The sequence below is a fragment of the Myotis davidii genome, unplaced genomic scaffold (genome assembly GCF_000327345.1).
Source record: "Myotis davidii unplaced genomic scaffold, ASM32734v1 scaffold866, whole genome shotgun sequence".
NCBI lineage: Eukaryota > Metazoa > Chordata > Mammalia > Chiroptera > Vespertilionidae > Myotis > Myotis davidii.
In genome coordinates, this window is record NW_006297145.1 from 1,536,192 (window position 1) to 1,548,087 (window position 11,896).

Sequence of the window (11,896 nt, forward strand, 5' to 3'; positions counted from 1 at the left end):
GATCCTGGGCCGGTGAGCCATGCTGAGGGTACCGGGCATTATCTTAGCAGCAATGGGGAGCTGTGGAATGGCGCTCCCCCCCTCCTCCCCATGATCAGATTTGCGGTTGAGAAAGATCCCTTAGATGGCAGTGTGAAGGAGAACGCCGAGGGAAGGAGGAGCAGATGTAGGGAGTGAGAGGACAAGGTGTAGACCAGGAAAGAAATGGTGGCTATCTGGATGACAATGGTAACAGTGGGTGGGCAGATGATGTTCCCCCTTCTATTTGATGGTGAGATTGGACAGAATGAGTTGCAGTGTGTCACATTCCGCGATTCTAGAAAGTCCTTGTACGCCCCTGCTAGTGACTGATTTTAGATTCCTTTTTAAAAAATTAATAGACTATTTTTCAGAGAAGTTTTGGGTTTACAGAACAATTGAGCGGATAGTAGGGTTCAAATTGGATTTCCTTTTACATAATAAACTATGGGGATGGGGCATCTAACTATTTTCTAAGGTGAGCTAGCAGGAAAACATACAAACATAGTTGTTTTTATCATGTGTGTGATATAAAGTCATCTTACTGCTGCGATGAAAGCTCTGGAGAAGGAGTCAGGATGGGCTGAGGGGGGGCCTGGGAGCCTCATCATTTACATGCTGCACCTGTTTGAATTCCAGTGGCCTTGTTTATGGCATAGGCTTTATCATTTCTGTCCTAAATGGGCCCCAAAACACTATCATTTAAATACTCCAGGGATGGCAATTATTTCAACTTAATCTCGACACAGACTGACGGGTGGTGATTGCAGTGCTGGGTTGAGAAAGGTTTTCATAATGCGGCCGGGCTCCGGGGAGAAGAGGAATGTAACCTTGCGCAAGTCATCGCGGAGCTCACTTCTCCATGCGGGGCCGCCGGGGTGGAGAGGGAAAGGACGTGGCTGTGTCCATGTTCCACTTGCTTTTTGGATTTGGTACAATTGCTCTCTTGGTGGCCCTCCCTGGCCAGCACGCTCTCTCCTTGACTAGGACTAAAGATTTAATCATCTTCACGCTGTTCTGAGCCCCTCGGACAAGTGACCCATCTGCACTATGTTGCAAAGGGAGCACTTTTGACAAAGTTGCAGAATGTCCACCAGCAGGTGAATGATAGGCTGTGGTCCACTCAAACGAAGGGCCTTTATTCAGCCAGGAAAAGGGATAGAGAGCATTGATATATGTGGCAAAGCAGATGAACCACCGAGACATTCTGCTAAGTGAAAGAGTCCAGACATAAAAGGTTACATGTCATATGATACCATGTATATGAAATATTCACAATAAATAAATCCATATAAAGGGTGCAGACTGTGCAGAAGGTGGGGTCCTACTGTGTGGCTCCTGCCAGGAGCCTGTCAGGTCTTCACATGGAAAAGGAGCAGTGCATCCTCCCAGAACCTTGCACCACAGAGAACACATTCCTCTCCAGGATTACAAGCACCTCAGAGTAACAAGGACCGCATGTTAGAAAGGAAGTGACCAGACATCCCATTTCCTCCTGAAACACAGACACAAGGTGTCTATCCGTCCATACACACACACACACACACACACACACACACACGCATGCGCGCGCGCAATTCCCAAGGACCCATTTCAAAACCTCTTTCCAAGGATCCAGAGAGAACTTGGTTTCCAGACGTTCAGTGCACCGTCCAAGGCCTAAACCCAAACCTTGATATTTCTTGCCCACCAGGGGAATGACTTTCTGTCGAGTTGTTACAAATTTTTCTCTGTGTTGATATTTTCGAAATATTTCCACAAAGCTCCCTGCCAAATGCTTTCATCTCAGACATCTGCAACTCTCCTGGAACTCATGTGAACACATACAAAGCGTTGGTTGTTGGGACTCCACTCACCTGTACATTTCAAGTTGAGTTCAGAGCCTAAGATTTGTAAATAGGCTCAGCTCTCAAGAACACAGCTGCCCCCACGCTCTAGCTAGCCTACCCCCCAGTGGATCCTTCCTACCCCCCTCACTGGGATGCTGCCTACCTCGAGAGACTTATCTTTTGCCACGATCCCCGCACCGCCACCTACCCGACCCTACTTTACGCTCCACACAAAATGAGCTCCCTTCAGTTCCCATAGCATTCCACATTCTCTCAGATCTGAGCTTGGAAGTCAGGGTGCCCTTCACCAGGAACACCCTCCCTTAACTATGTAAAGCTTACACCCGTTCATTTTTGAGGTCCCAGTTCAGATAAGCATATAAACAATTATTACTATTATAGCTTTCATTGACTGTAGGCTTGCTATGTACCTGACATGAAACAAAATACTTTACAGGCACTTCTTTAATAGACACAACAACCCATGGAAATAGAGATAATTATTAGTTTCCTCATTTTATAAAGGAGGAAACTGAAGCATGAAATGTCCAATAACTTTCCCAAGGTCACTTGACTAGGAAGGGGTGAAATGTGAATTTGAACCCAGGTGATCTGACCCTGAATCCCCATATGACGCTCCTCGAAGCCTTTTCCAGGCTCAGCCTTGCCTGGCAGGCCTGCGAGCTCCGAACAGCCCTGATTTCTTCCACAACTGCCTTAGCCATCCTACACTCCTCCCATTCCTCAAACACACACAGAATCTGCTTTTCATTCAACTGCTACCCCGAAGACCACAATAGGTCTTCTGTGATTGTTTGAGGAAGATATGAATACATTTGGACAGAGTCTGAGTTAAATACCATTCATGGAGAAAATACAAGCCGATCCAATTAGTGGTATAAACTCCAGGCTGTGACTAAACCAATCACGGGAACAAAAGTTTTCAGCATTTCGGTAAAGTCTGCCAACATAAAAATCATATGTCAATTATGAATCTTTTTCATTTATCCATCGAAGAAGGAGCCCGAAAGGCCTCCGATGCTAAGGCTTAACCAAGATGAGCATGTGGTTAGAAATACAAAAATCTGATTTTTTTAAAAACTCAGTAATTCCAACGCTTAGCACATCCCTGTGGCCTATGTCTAGATAAACAGAGTCATAGATGGATAAGAGTTGGTTAATTGAGGGCAAAGCTACGTTTAAAGTTTTGATGCAAAGTAGAGAAGTGGGCAAACAGAAGGACATCCAAGTACCTGAGAGGGGGTTGGCGTAACCAGGACTAACTCACCCACCCAGGCCGTTTAGTAAGTTTCAGTGGGAAGACAGGTCTCAGCCTTCATAGGCTCAGATAGGAGCAAGTGCCAACCCCTCTGACTCTGAACCTGCAATTCTGGCAAGAAAAATGAGGTGGCTTCCTCCATTGACCTGCTCTCCCTCTCTTGACACCTCCAGGCTCTGAATGAGAGGAATGTCGGTTACTAGGCTACCAGCGAGTTCACAGAGCTGATGACTAGTGGAAGTCCTAGGCTTAGACTTCCTCATTGTGTAACCAAGGTCACCCAGACCTCTGACCTCTGAACCATCACTTAAGTCAGTCTGGCAAAGCCATAAACTTTCTTCTTCCTCGTCTAAAGCTGGCCATTCTCCCTTCTTCCTTTCTCCTGCTTTCTGCGTTTCTTCTCTGAGTTTCCCGCCCCAGGGCAATGGACAGAGAAAGCCATAAGCCGAGGACAGCAGCCCTCCTGCTACCAGATGATACATAGAAATCCCATTGCACTGAAGCTACTGCCCAGACGCCATCACCAGCCACACGGCTCGGAATGATCGCCTGGCACTGACCCATGCAATGACCATCCAGCCACACACCACCACTGAGCACTTGAAACCTGGTCTGTTTGAGATGTTCTAGATGTGAAAATACACATAGCATTTCAAAGACTTTCTACCAAAAAATAATGTGAAGTCTCACTAACAATTGTTTATATTGATCACATGTTGAAAAGATAACATTTTGGATATTTGGGGTTAAGTCCAGCATATCACTAAATATAATTTCACACATGTCCTTCTCAGTTTTTAAATGAGGCTATTAGACGATCATAAATGACACGTGTGACTCACACTCAATTTCTCTTGGGTGGCACTGACCTAACAAATACTTAACAGTCAGCCTCAATGCCTGTCTCTTCCCAGCACAACCTGTGCTCCAGGTGCACCGAACTCCTTCTGGGCCTCCACCCCGGCAAGGCCTCTATCACTCCCCAGGCTTTATTTATAGGGAACATTTTATTTTTCATTTCATTTACTCTTACTCATCCTTTGGGCCAGAGCTCACATGTCACGTCCTTGGATTAGTGGGGGGTGTATTCGGCTTCCAAATTTGGGTTCAGGGTCCCACTCTGTGGCCTCATGACCCTCTGATTCCACCCATCACAGGACTTTGTCAGGCCCCTATGATTGACTCTATCACCCCTATAGACTGTGAGCAATAAGAGTGAAAAAATTGCTGCTGTACATGGTACAGAGTAAGTGTTCAATACATATTTAAGGAATGAGTAAAGAAGAAAAAGAATCTGATCACACCCCATCAATGGCACCCACCACCCTACAACAGGGATGGGCAAAGTGTAGCCCAGAGGCCAAGCCTGGCCCGTCTATTTCTACAAATAAAACTATTGGGACAGAGCTATGCTCACCCGTTTACACACCACCTATGACTGCTTTTGTAAAACAGAGGTGAATCGTTGAGACAGAGACCATACGATCCATAAAGCCTATAATTCTTACTGTATGGTCCTTTAAAGAAAGTTTGGGATCCCTGCTTACCTGCCCAGCCTTCTCCAGTGATGCTTCCCTTACACTGCCTCTCCACGTCAGGGGGGCAGACCTTCCGGCAGGACCAGGAAACCTCCCAAACACATGCTCATCCATTCCATCTCCAGACCCCACTGCAGGTCTCAACACTCTAACACATATATCTAATTAATTACTCAGTAGGCAATAAAATGAATATATGTCCACTTACAAGTCTTTCTCCTCTAGACTGTGAACTACTCAAGAGCAGAGGCAGTGCATTCATTCAATTCTTATCTAAGAAGTGCCCAACATGCCCCATATGCTGTTTCAGGAGCAGACACAGAATGGTCAGGGTGCTCAAGGCACTTACAACGAATAGACTGGGAGGTAAGAGTGCTCTCCCTCAACTGTGGCCCCACTGAGCGCCAGGAATATTGTCGTTGCCCTGTGCATGCTTGTGTGAATGAATGACCGTCTCCTACCAGAATCACACTTTAATGTTTAATGCTATAAGCAGAGAAGTGAAATTAGGACTCAGGCTTGCTTCGATTCCCAGTATTGATAGGCAGGCAGGAAATAAGTGTGAAGAACATAGATTCTGGAGGCAAACTGCCTGGGCTTGGATCCTGGCTTGGCCACAGGCTCCCTGAGTGATTCTGGGCAAATTGGTAGACCCTTGTGTGACTCACTCTTTTTACCTGTAAAGTGGGGATAAAAATGCCACCTTGTAGAAATGACCTGAAGCCTCAATGACCGATACTCTCCATGCAAACTGCACAGACCAAGGCTTGGCCCCGAGCAAATGCTTTGTACGTGTTGGTTATCATCATTCTCACTGTCACTGCTATTGTCTTCACTGCCTGAGCAAGGACATGTGACAGACATGTGATGGCTTCAGGAGCCCAACTGGTCAAATGAGGACAGGGAGATCTGCTCCGCCCACTTTGCTGTGGGGCTCAGATTGGAGGCATCAGTGAGAGAACTTCGCAACCTGTTAAGTCCTTTCCAGATGTGAGCCATGGTGATGATTATCTCCCAGATGTGGGGGCCAAGCCAGCATGGACACATCAGCAAGAGCAAATATCTGGAGGTCATTCCATCATCCAACCTCTGCTGCCCTGCCCGCTCCTGCATGGCCCCCCTTCCCACCCAGCGCCTGCCGGCTCCAGGCTTGGAGCGGGAAGAATAACATTCTTCTGGGTTCTGCCCAGGGTGGAAATTCCAGCTCTTCGCAGTTTCCATCATGTCAGAGCTGCATTAAGGCTTCTTATGGGCAGAGAGGAGGGTGTGGAGAGAGGGTGGGAATGGGAATCCCGTTCCCTGAGCGTTTTACTAGCACCCCTCGCTGAAATCTTTCCATTCAGTCACCAGAGCCCTCACAGGGGCACGGCTACTGCTAGAATGTGATCTTTTAAAAACAGGCCAGCAGAAAAAGAATGCTTCATTGACTCAAAGCACACATCCATTGCGATTTCCCTCCCCACCCCCCCAACCATGTTTTTTTCTTCTTTGCTTTCCAGAATACAACACTGTCTGGCTTGGTTCTCAAAGCAGTTTTGGGTTTAAGCTGAGGCTGACTTGTAGAGAGGCCCCCAAAGTAAGTCAATTCCCTGCAATACAGATTTATTCAGCATGAAGTGTGCCCGGCATGGTGCTGGGCACTGGGGCTCACCGATGAATGGAGCTCTCAGTGGCGATCTCACAGCCTTAGCGGGAGGCAGTCACAGAACCAGAGCTTCCTGACAAGCTCAGGGGAGCTAACATAGGCACTTTGGGAATCTCAGAAGAAAGGACAGTACAGGACCAAGCACGTAGTAGGTCCTCCTTAGCAATAACATGAATGAATAAAGGAGCACTATATCTGAGAGTTCAATGAAGGCCTCCCAAAGAACCCCAACATACTCTTGGATCATGGTTGACTATCGTGCCAGGGTTCATAGTTTGCAGTAGAATGTGGCAGAATTTGTTGCAAGCATTTGGGGGAGGTTGCCCCCCGCGTGAAGGACAGAGACCAAGACTGGAAGGAGCTAGAAAGCCAGGCTGCTCCGGAGGCCCAGCAGCAAGAAGAGCTAAAACATCTCCTGGCTCTACAGCGAAACACACCCCGGCAGCCCCTCTCTATATCCCTCCCTCCTGGGAGTGGTCTCCAGGTGGCACAGCAGGTCATATGTGGGTCATGAGCAGGAAGACTCCTCTGCAGTGGGGGATGATAACCCTTTAAATGCCACCACACCATCCCAGTGGGTGCTCTGCCCTGTCCTTCCAAGAAATTAGGGTGTTGCTGAGAAGCAGTAAGTGTTACTGAGCAGCCAAAAGAAGACATTGCAGCTGCCTAACAGAGGTAGGCAGAAGAAAAAGAAGAGCCAGAGTCTGCACGTTCAGGAAAGCAGCATGAGCAAGGTTAGGGAGGTTAACAACAAGCAATGGGTGAGGACTTTCAAGCCACTTGGCACGTCTTGGTTACAAGGCATGAGATGAAAAGTGACCAGGTGTGAACAGGGGCACAATGGGGTAGGCTTAAACCTGACATTGCACTGTGCAGTGACTGGGACAATGAAGAGGCTTCAGAACCCAGTGCCACACTTGCCTGTGTCACTGCTGCTTGGAAATACTGCCCAGCGTCAAGGGCTGCAGTGTGCGCGGTGACTGCTACATCCCACTGACACTGGGACAAATAGATTCAACAAGTCCCAATGCCATTAGCCCCATTACAGACGTGCAGAATGAGCTCTGAGCTTGGCCCATCCCCAACTGGAAGCTTCATTTAAGACTTAAAAGGAACAAGGGCAAAAAATTCTCATCTGTGGCACATGCCCCATGCCCCAGCCAACCACTGAAACGTCTGCTGACCAGTAAGGACCCTGTGTTCTGTCTGAGTTTGTTGACTTTCTGTTTAGCATAAGCCCATTTCTTACATAACAGGACACATGGTTGGGTGAGAAGCTCTCTCTCTCCCTGAAGTTACGTTTTCCTGGAACCTGCAGTGATGCCAAAGGAATGGGCAAGTGAAAACATAAGAGAAAGCAAACCACATACCTACTGTGTGCCAGGCTCTATGCCAGTCCTTTCTTATTTATTTGTAATGTCTCCCCTACAGTGTCCCGTTGAGGTAGGTGAATCTAGTGAGTCCTGTTTTTCTGGTGGGAAAATTTAATTCCAGGTCTGTAAAGTCCCCAGGTTTGGGGGAGTTGGGATTTAAACCCACATTTGTCTGACTCCCAGAATTCCTCTGTCCCTTGACAGTTCTTCCATAGTTAGTTTGTTCTTTGCCATGGGGACGAGAACTTCAGCTTCGTTGACTCTCAATTTGTACCTTTCTATGGATGGAAAGCTCATCACCTCACACACACAACGTCCCTTACATGAAGACAAAGCTGGCCTCCATGGGCAGACCTCTGGCCTCCACTCTATTCTCTTGCATGCCAACAAAGGAGTTCATTCCTTCAGCTACGTGCCTATCATTCTAATATCGGAAGATGAAATTAAGCCTTGGTGTATTCTCTGTGTAAACTCACACACTCTCTGTGATCTGTTTGGAAAAGTTCTTGGAAATCCTCTAGACCTGTAGTTCTTACACAGGACATACATCAGTCACATGGAAGACATGCAAGGATACAGATTCCCAGGTTGCCCCCGAGACACTGGAATTTCAATTAGTAGGGCTTAGAAATCTGTATTCCCCCAGCTCCTGAGTCATTGGGCCGTTTTGGTTTAATTCTTCAAATCATGCTGCATGGGAGGTCAAGATCCAAAGAGGAGAAGACATCTGCCCAAGACCACAGAGCCCATCGGTCATGCTCTCATTTCCTGATGAGGCAAGGCCAGACTGCCGATGCCGCAAACGGCCCCTCTACACACACGCCTCTTTCTTGTGCTGCCCCGGGAAGGCTGTTCCCTGACTGCGGAGTTGAATGGCTTGCAAGTGAGTGAAGAAACTACGTCACCCCTGATCATAAAACCTGGTGAACTGCAACCAGGCTGGTATTTGTTCTACGGAGCCACCTGGGAGGCTGGCCTGGCTTGGCACTGGCCTTGCTTCCTGAGCAGAGGCAAGGCTTCTCCCCTGCCCCTCCCTACCTGCCTGGGCGTCAGGAAAAGAGATGGGCGTTGGGTGACTGAGGGGTCAGGAAAGCATTTGAGATAAAATCAGGGAATATTCCACTCTTGGTTCTGCCAGCTGTATGGCCTGGGACAGGTACTTTCTCCTCCTGGCCCTCAGTCTTCCCATGTCTAAAATGGGAACACTGGCCCCTGCCATGGCTATGCAAACAGAGCTGCGGCATCACTGGGTCTTAACTCAGAACTGTACCCCAGCTCCTAGGAAGAGTGTAACTTCAGGCACCTCACCTAACATTCCTAAGACTCAGGACTCACTCTGTAAAATGCAGTGTCAACCGTTACATCACGGGGTGCAAGATATAGCTCAGCACAGACTATGGCCTTGGAAAGTGCTCAATGAATAGTAGTCATTGCTCTTATTGTGACAGAGTTTGTCATTCTAATCTGAATCCCCACGACACCTGCCAAGGGGGAGAGTGCCGAGCTCAGCCTTACATTTCAACAGATTTTTGCAGTTCCTGCTAGGAGGTCTTTCAGTCCCCTTGGGCTCCATGGCAACCCCAAAAGTGGACCTTTCGGCAAAGGGGCTGCTCTGCAGATCAAAAGAAAGACCCCAAAGGCTCATACTGGAGACACAGCCTGTTTCCTTGTCTACAAAGTACAGATCGGGAGCTGTTTTCTTGAAGACTCCAATAAAAATGATCTTGAGACTATGTAGAACCACATCAGCCCGCATTTCTGATCATCTATGATATGTTTCGACCTGTATCGGGCAGACATTAAACATAGCTCTACCAGGAGTTTACATCTTAGGGAGAAAGAGACACCTAAAAGGTTAATGAGAACACAGTGGGTTAAGTAGAAATAGCACAGAAATATGAGGATTATGAGAACCAAGAGCAGAAGCCCCTATCTTGAATTTGGGAGGCATGGTTGGAGCAGCTTTCCTGAATGAGTAACGGTTCTCTTCTGAGAGTTTGCTTTGTAAACCTCAATATCTATCCTCTACACATATATAGACTTGTTTACTCTGCTTCTAGTTGTGGGCTCTCAGGGCTTGAGAAGCTTGGACTATCAGAGCTGAAGGGTTCTCCAGTGAAGGTCTAGTCCAACCAATCTCTTTATGGAAAGATACTGAGGGCAGCACTAGGGAGGAGCTGGACCAGGGTCCCATCACCTGTCAGGGTCAGAGCTGGGTCCAGAATCCAAATTCTCAACTTCCCATTGAGGGGCTCGCTGACACCAGAACTTCAACTTCCTCCCCCACCTCTTCATCTCTCTGTCTCTCTCTTTCTTTAACACACACACACACACACACACACACACACACACACACGCACGCACACGCTTGACCATCAGAGCACACCTGTGGCCCTTACCCTCCCCTGCTGCCAACTCCCATAAACTAGGAAAACAGAGCAGCCTGGCTTCTGCTGTAACGTGTACCAACACATGCAGCAAAGTTTCCAAAGGGAGACATACAGTGAGTGCCATTCAGGGTCAGGCAGTTTTATAGGCAGAGGCCCATTAAAAAGTGCACCCCACACACAAAGCCCATGGGTACACCACACACACAAAGCCCATACGTACATCCCCACACAGAGCCCCTGGGTAAATCCACACACAAAGCCCATGGGTACACCGCACACACAAAGCCCATGTGTACATCCCCACACAGAGCCCCTGGGTAAATCCACACACAAAGCCTGTGGGTACACCGCACACACATAGCCCATGTGTACATCCCCACACAGAGCCCATGGGTAAATCCATACACAGAGCCTATGGGTACACCCCACACACAAAGCCTGTGGGTTGTGTTTGGCTGTGGCCTTCTCTTCAGACCCTTCATATACTACGTTGATGGTACAAATGTGAAGAGCCACTCTTCTCAAGGGATTCTAGGCTTTCATGTGCTTCCTGGGGAGCATCCATCAGGGTCCCCTTATTATAGGCATCAAGCTCAATATTCCTGGCTGAGCTATTTTATTATGCACTAAGTCTAGTGAAAGACCAAGCACAGAAAGAATCTTTTCCAATCCATGTCCTTACGTTGTCCATAGTCCAATGAAATTGAGAGAGAAAAATGCTGCAATGACGCAAGGAGTCCAGAGAGAGTTACCTTCTTCTGGGAGAGTCAAAGGGTCTCTGGGAGCCAGTGAACATGGTTTCTGCTGAATCTGCCCAAACTAGAAGAGCATTCCCAGCAGAGGGAGCGGGATGTGCAAAGGCCAAGAGGGAGGGTAGGAGAGGGCATTTTCTGAGGTTACAGAGTAGGGCATTGAGTACAAAAATGACAACAACTAATACCTGTTACATAACAGGTACTATACTAAGTATCCCATGTGTTGACCCATTTAATTTTCACTAAAACTTTGTGAAGGGTGCTACTAATTCCCCCAACTGGCAGAAGAGAAAACTGAGACATGGAGTGGTCACTTGTCCAAGGCATTGGACCTTTAACAACCAGTGGCATCTATGACCACAGTGGGAGACTGGGGTTGTCTGTAGGGCAGTAGAGTTGGCTGGGGATCCAGGCTCTGCTCCATCCTTGCTGGAACATATCCTCTCCAGACTCGCATCCTAGAGCCATTCATTCTGCCTTTTCCAACTTCAAAAGGAGGTGGTGAAGGAAAAAAGGGAGAGAGAGGTGAACAGTGTTCCTTGTACACGAGTCATCATGTGGTATAACCCCTCATGTCCATGGCACATACATCTTCCCCAGTGTGGAGGGGGCATATGGAGAGCCTGAGGCCCACAGAGGGTCAATGGCTTATTCAAGGTCACCCAGCCACTCTGCTACAGAGGCAAGGCTAGAATCCATAGCTCTCCACCCGAGGAGGCAACAGAATATAGTAGTTAAAAGCCTGTGGTCAGATGACACCTGGGTTGAAATTTTGGTTCTGCCACCTACTAGCTTCCTGAGTCCAGGAAGTTTCTTAAACCGTCTAGGGTTCAATCCCCTCATCAATAAAATGGGAATGATAATTAATATAACACAGAGTTGTTTTGAAGAGTATATAAAACATCACATATGTAAAGAATCTGGCAAATGGTAAGTAATCAATGAAATGATAATGGTAATGAGAATAAAGATGGTGGTGGCGGTGGTGGTGGTGGTGATGATGATGATGTGGGGGAGGAGGAGAAGAGGGAAGGGAGGGGAGAAGATGATGACAAAGGTGATGAATCCA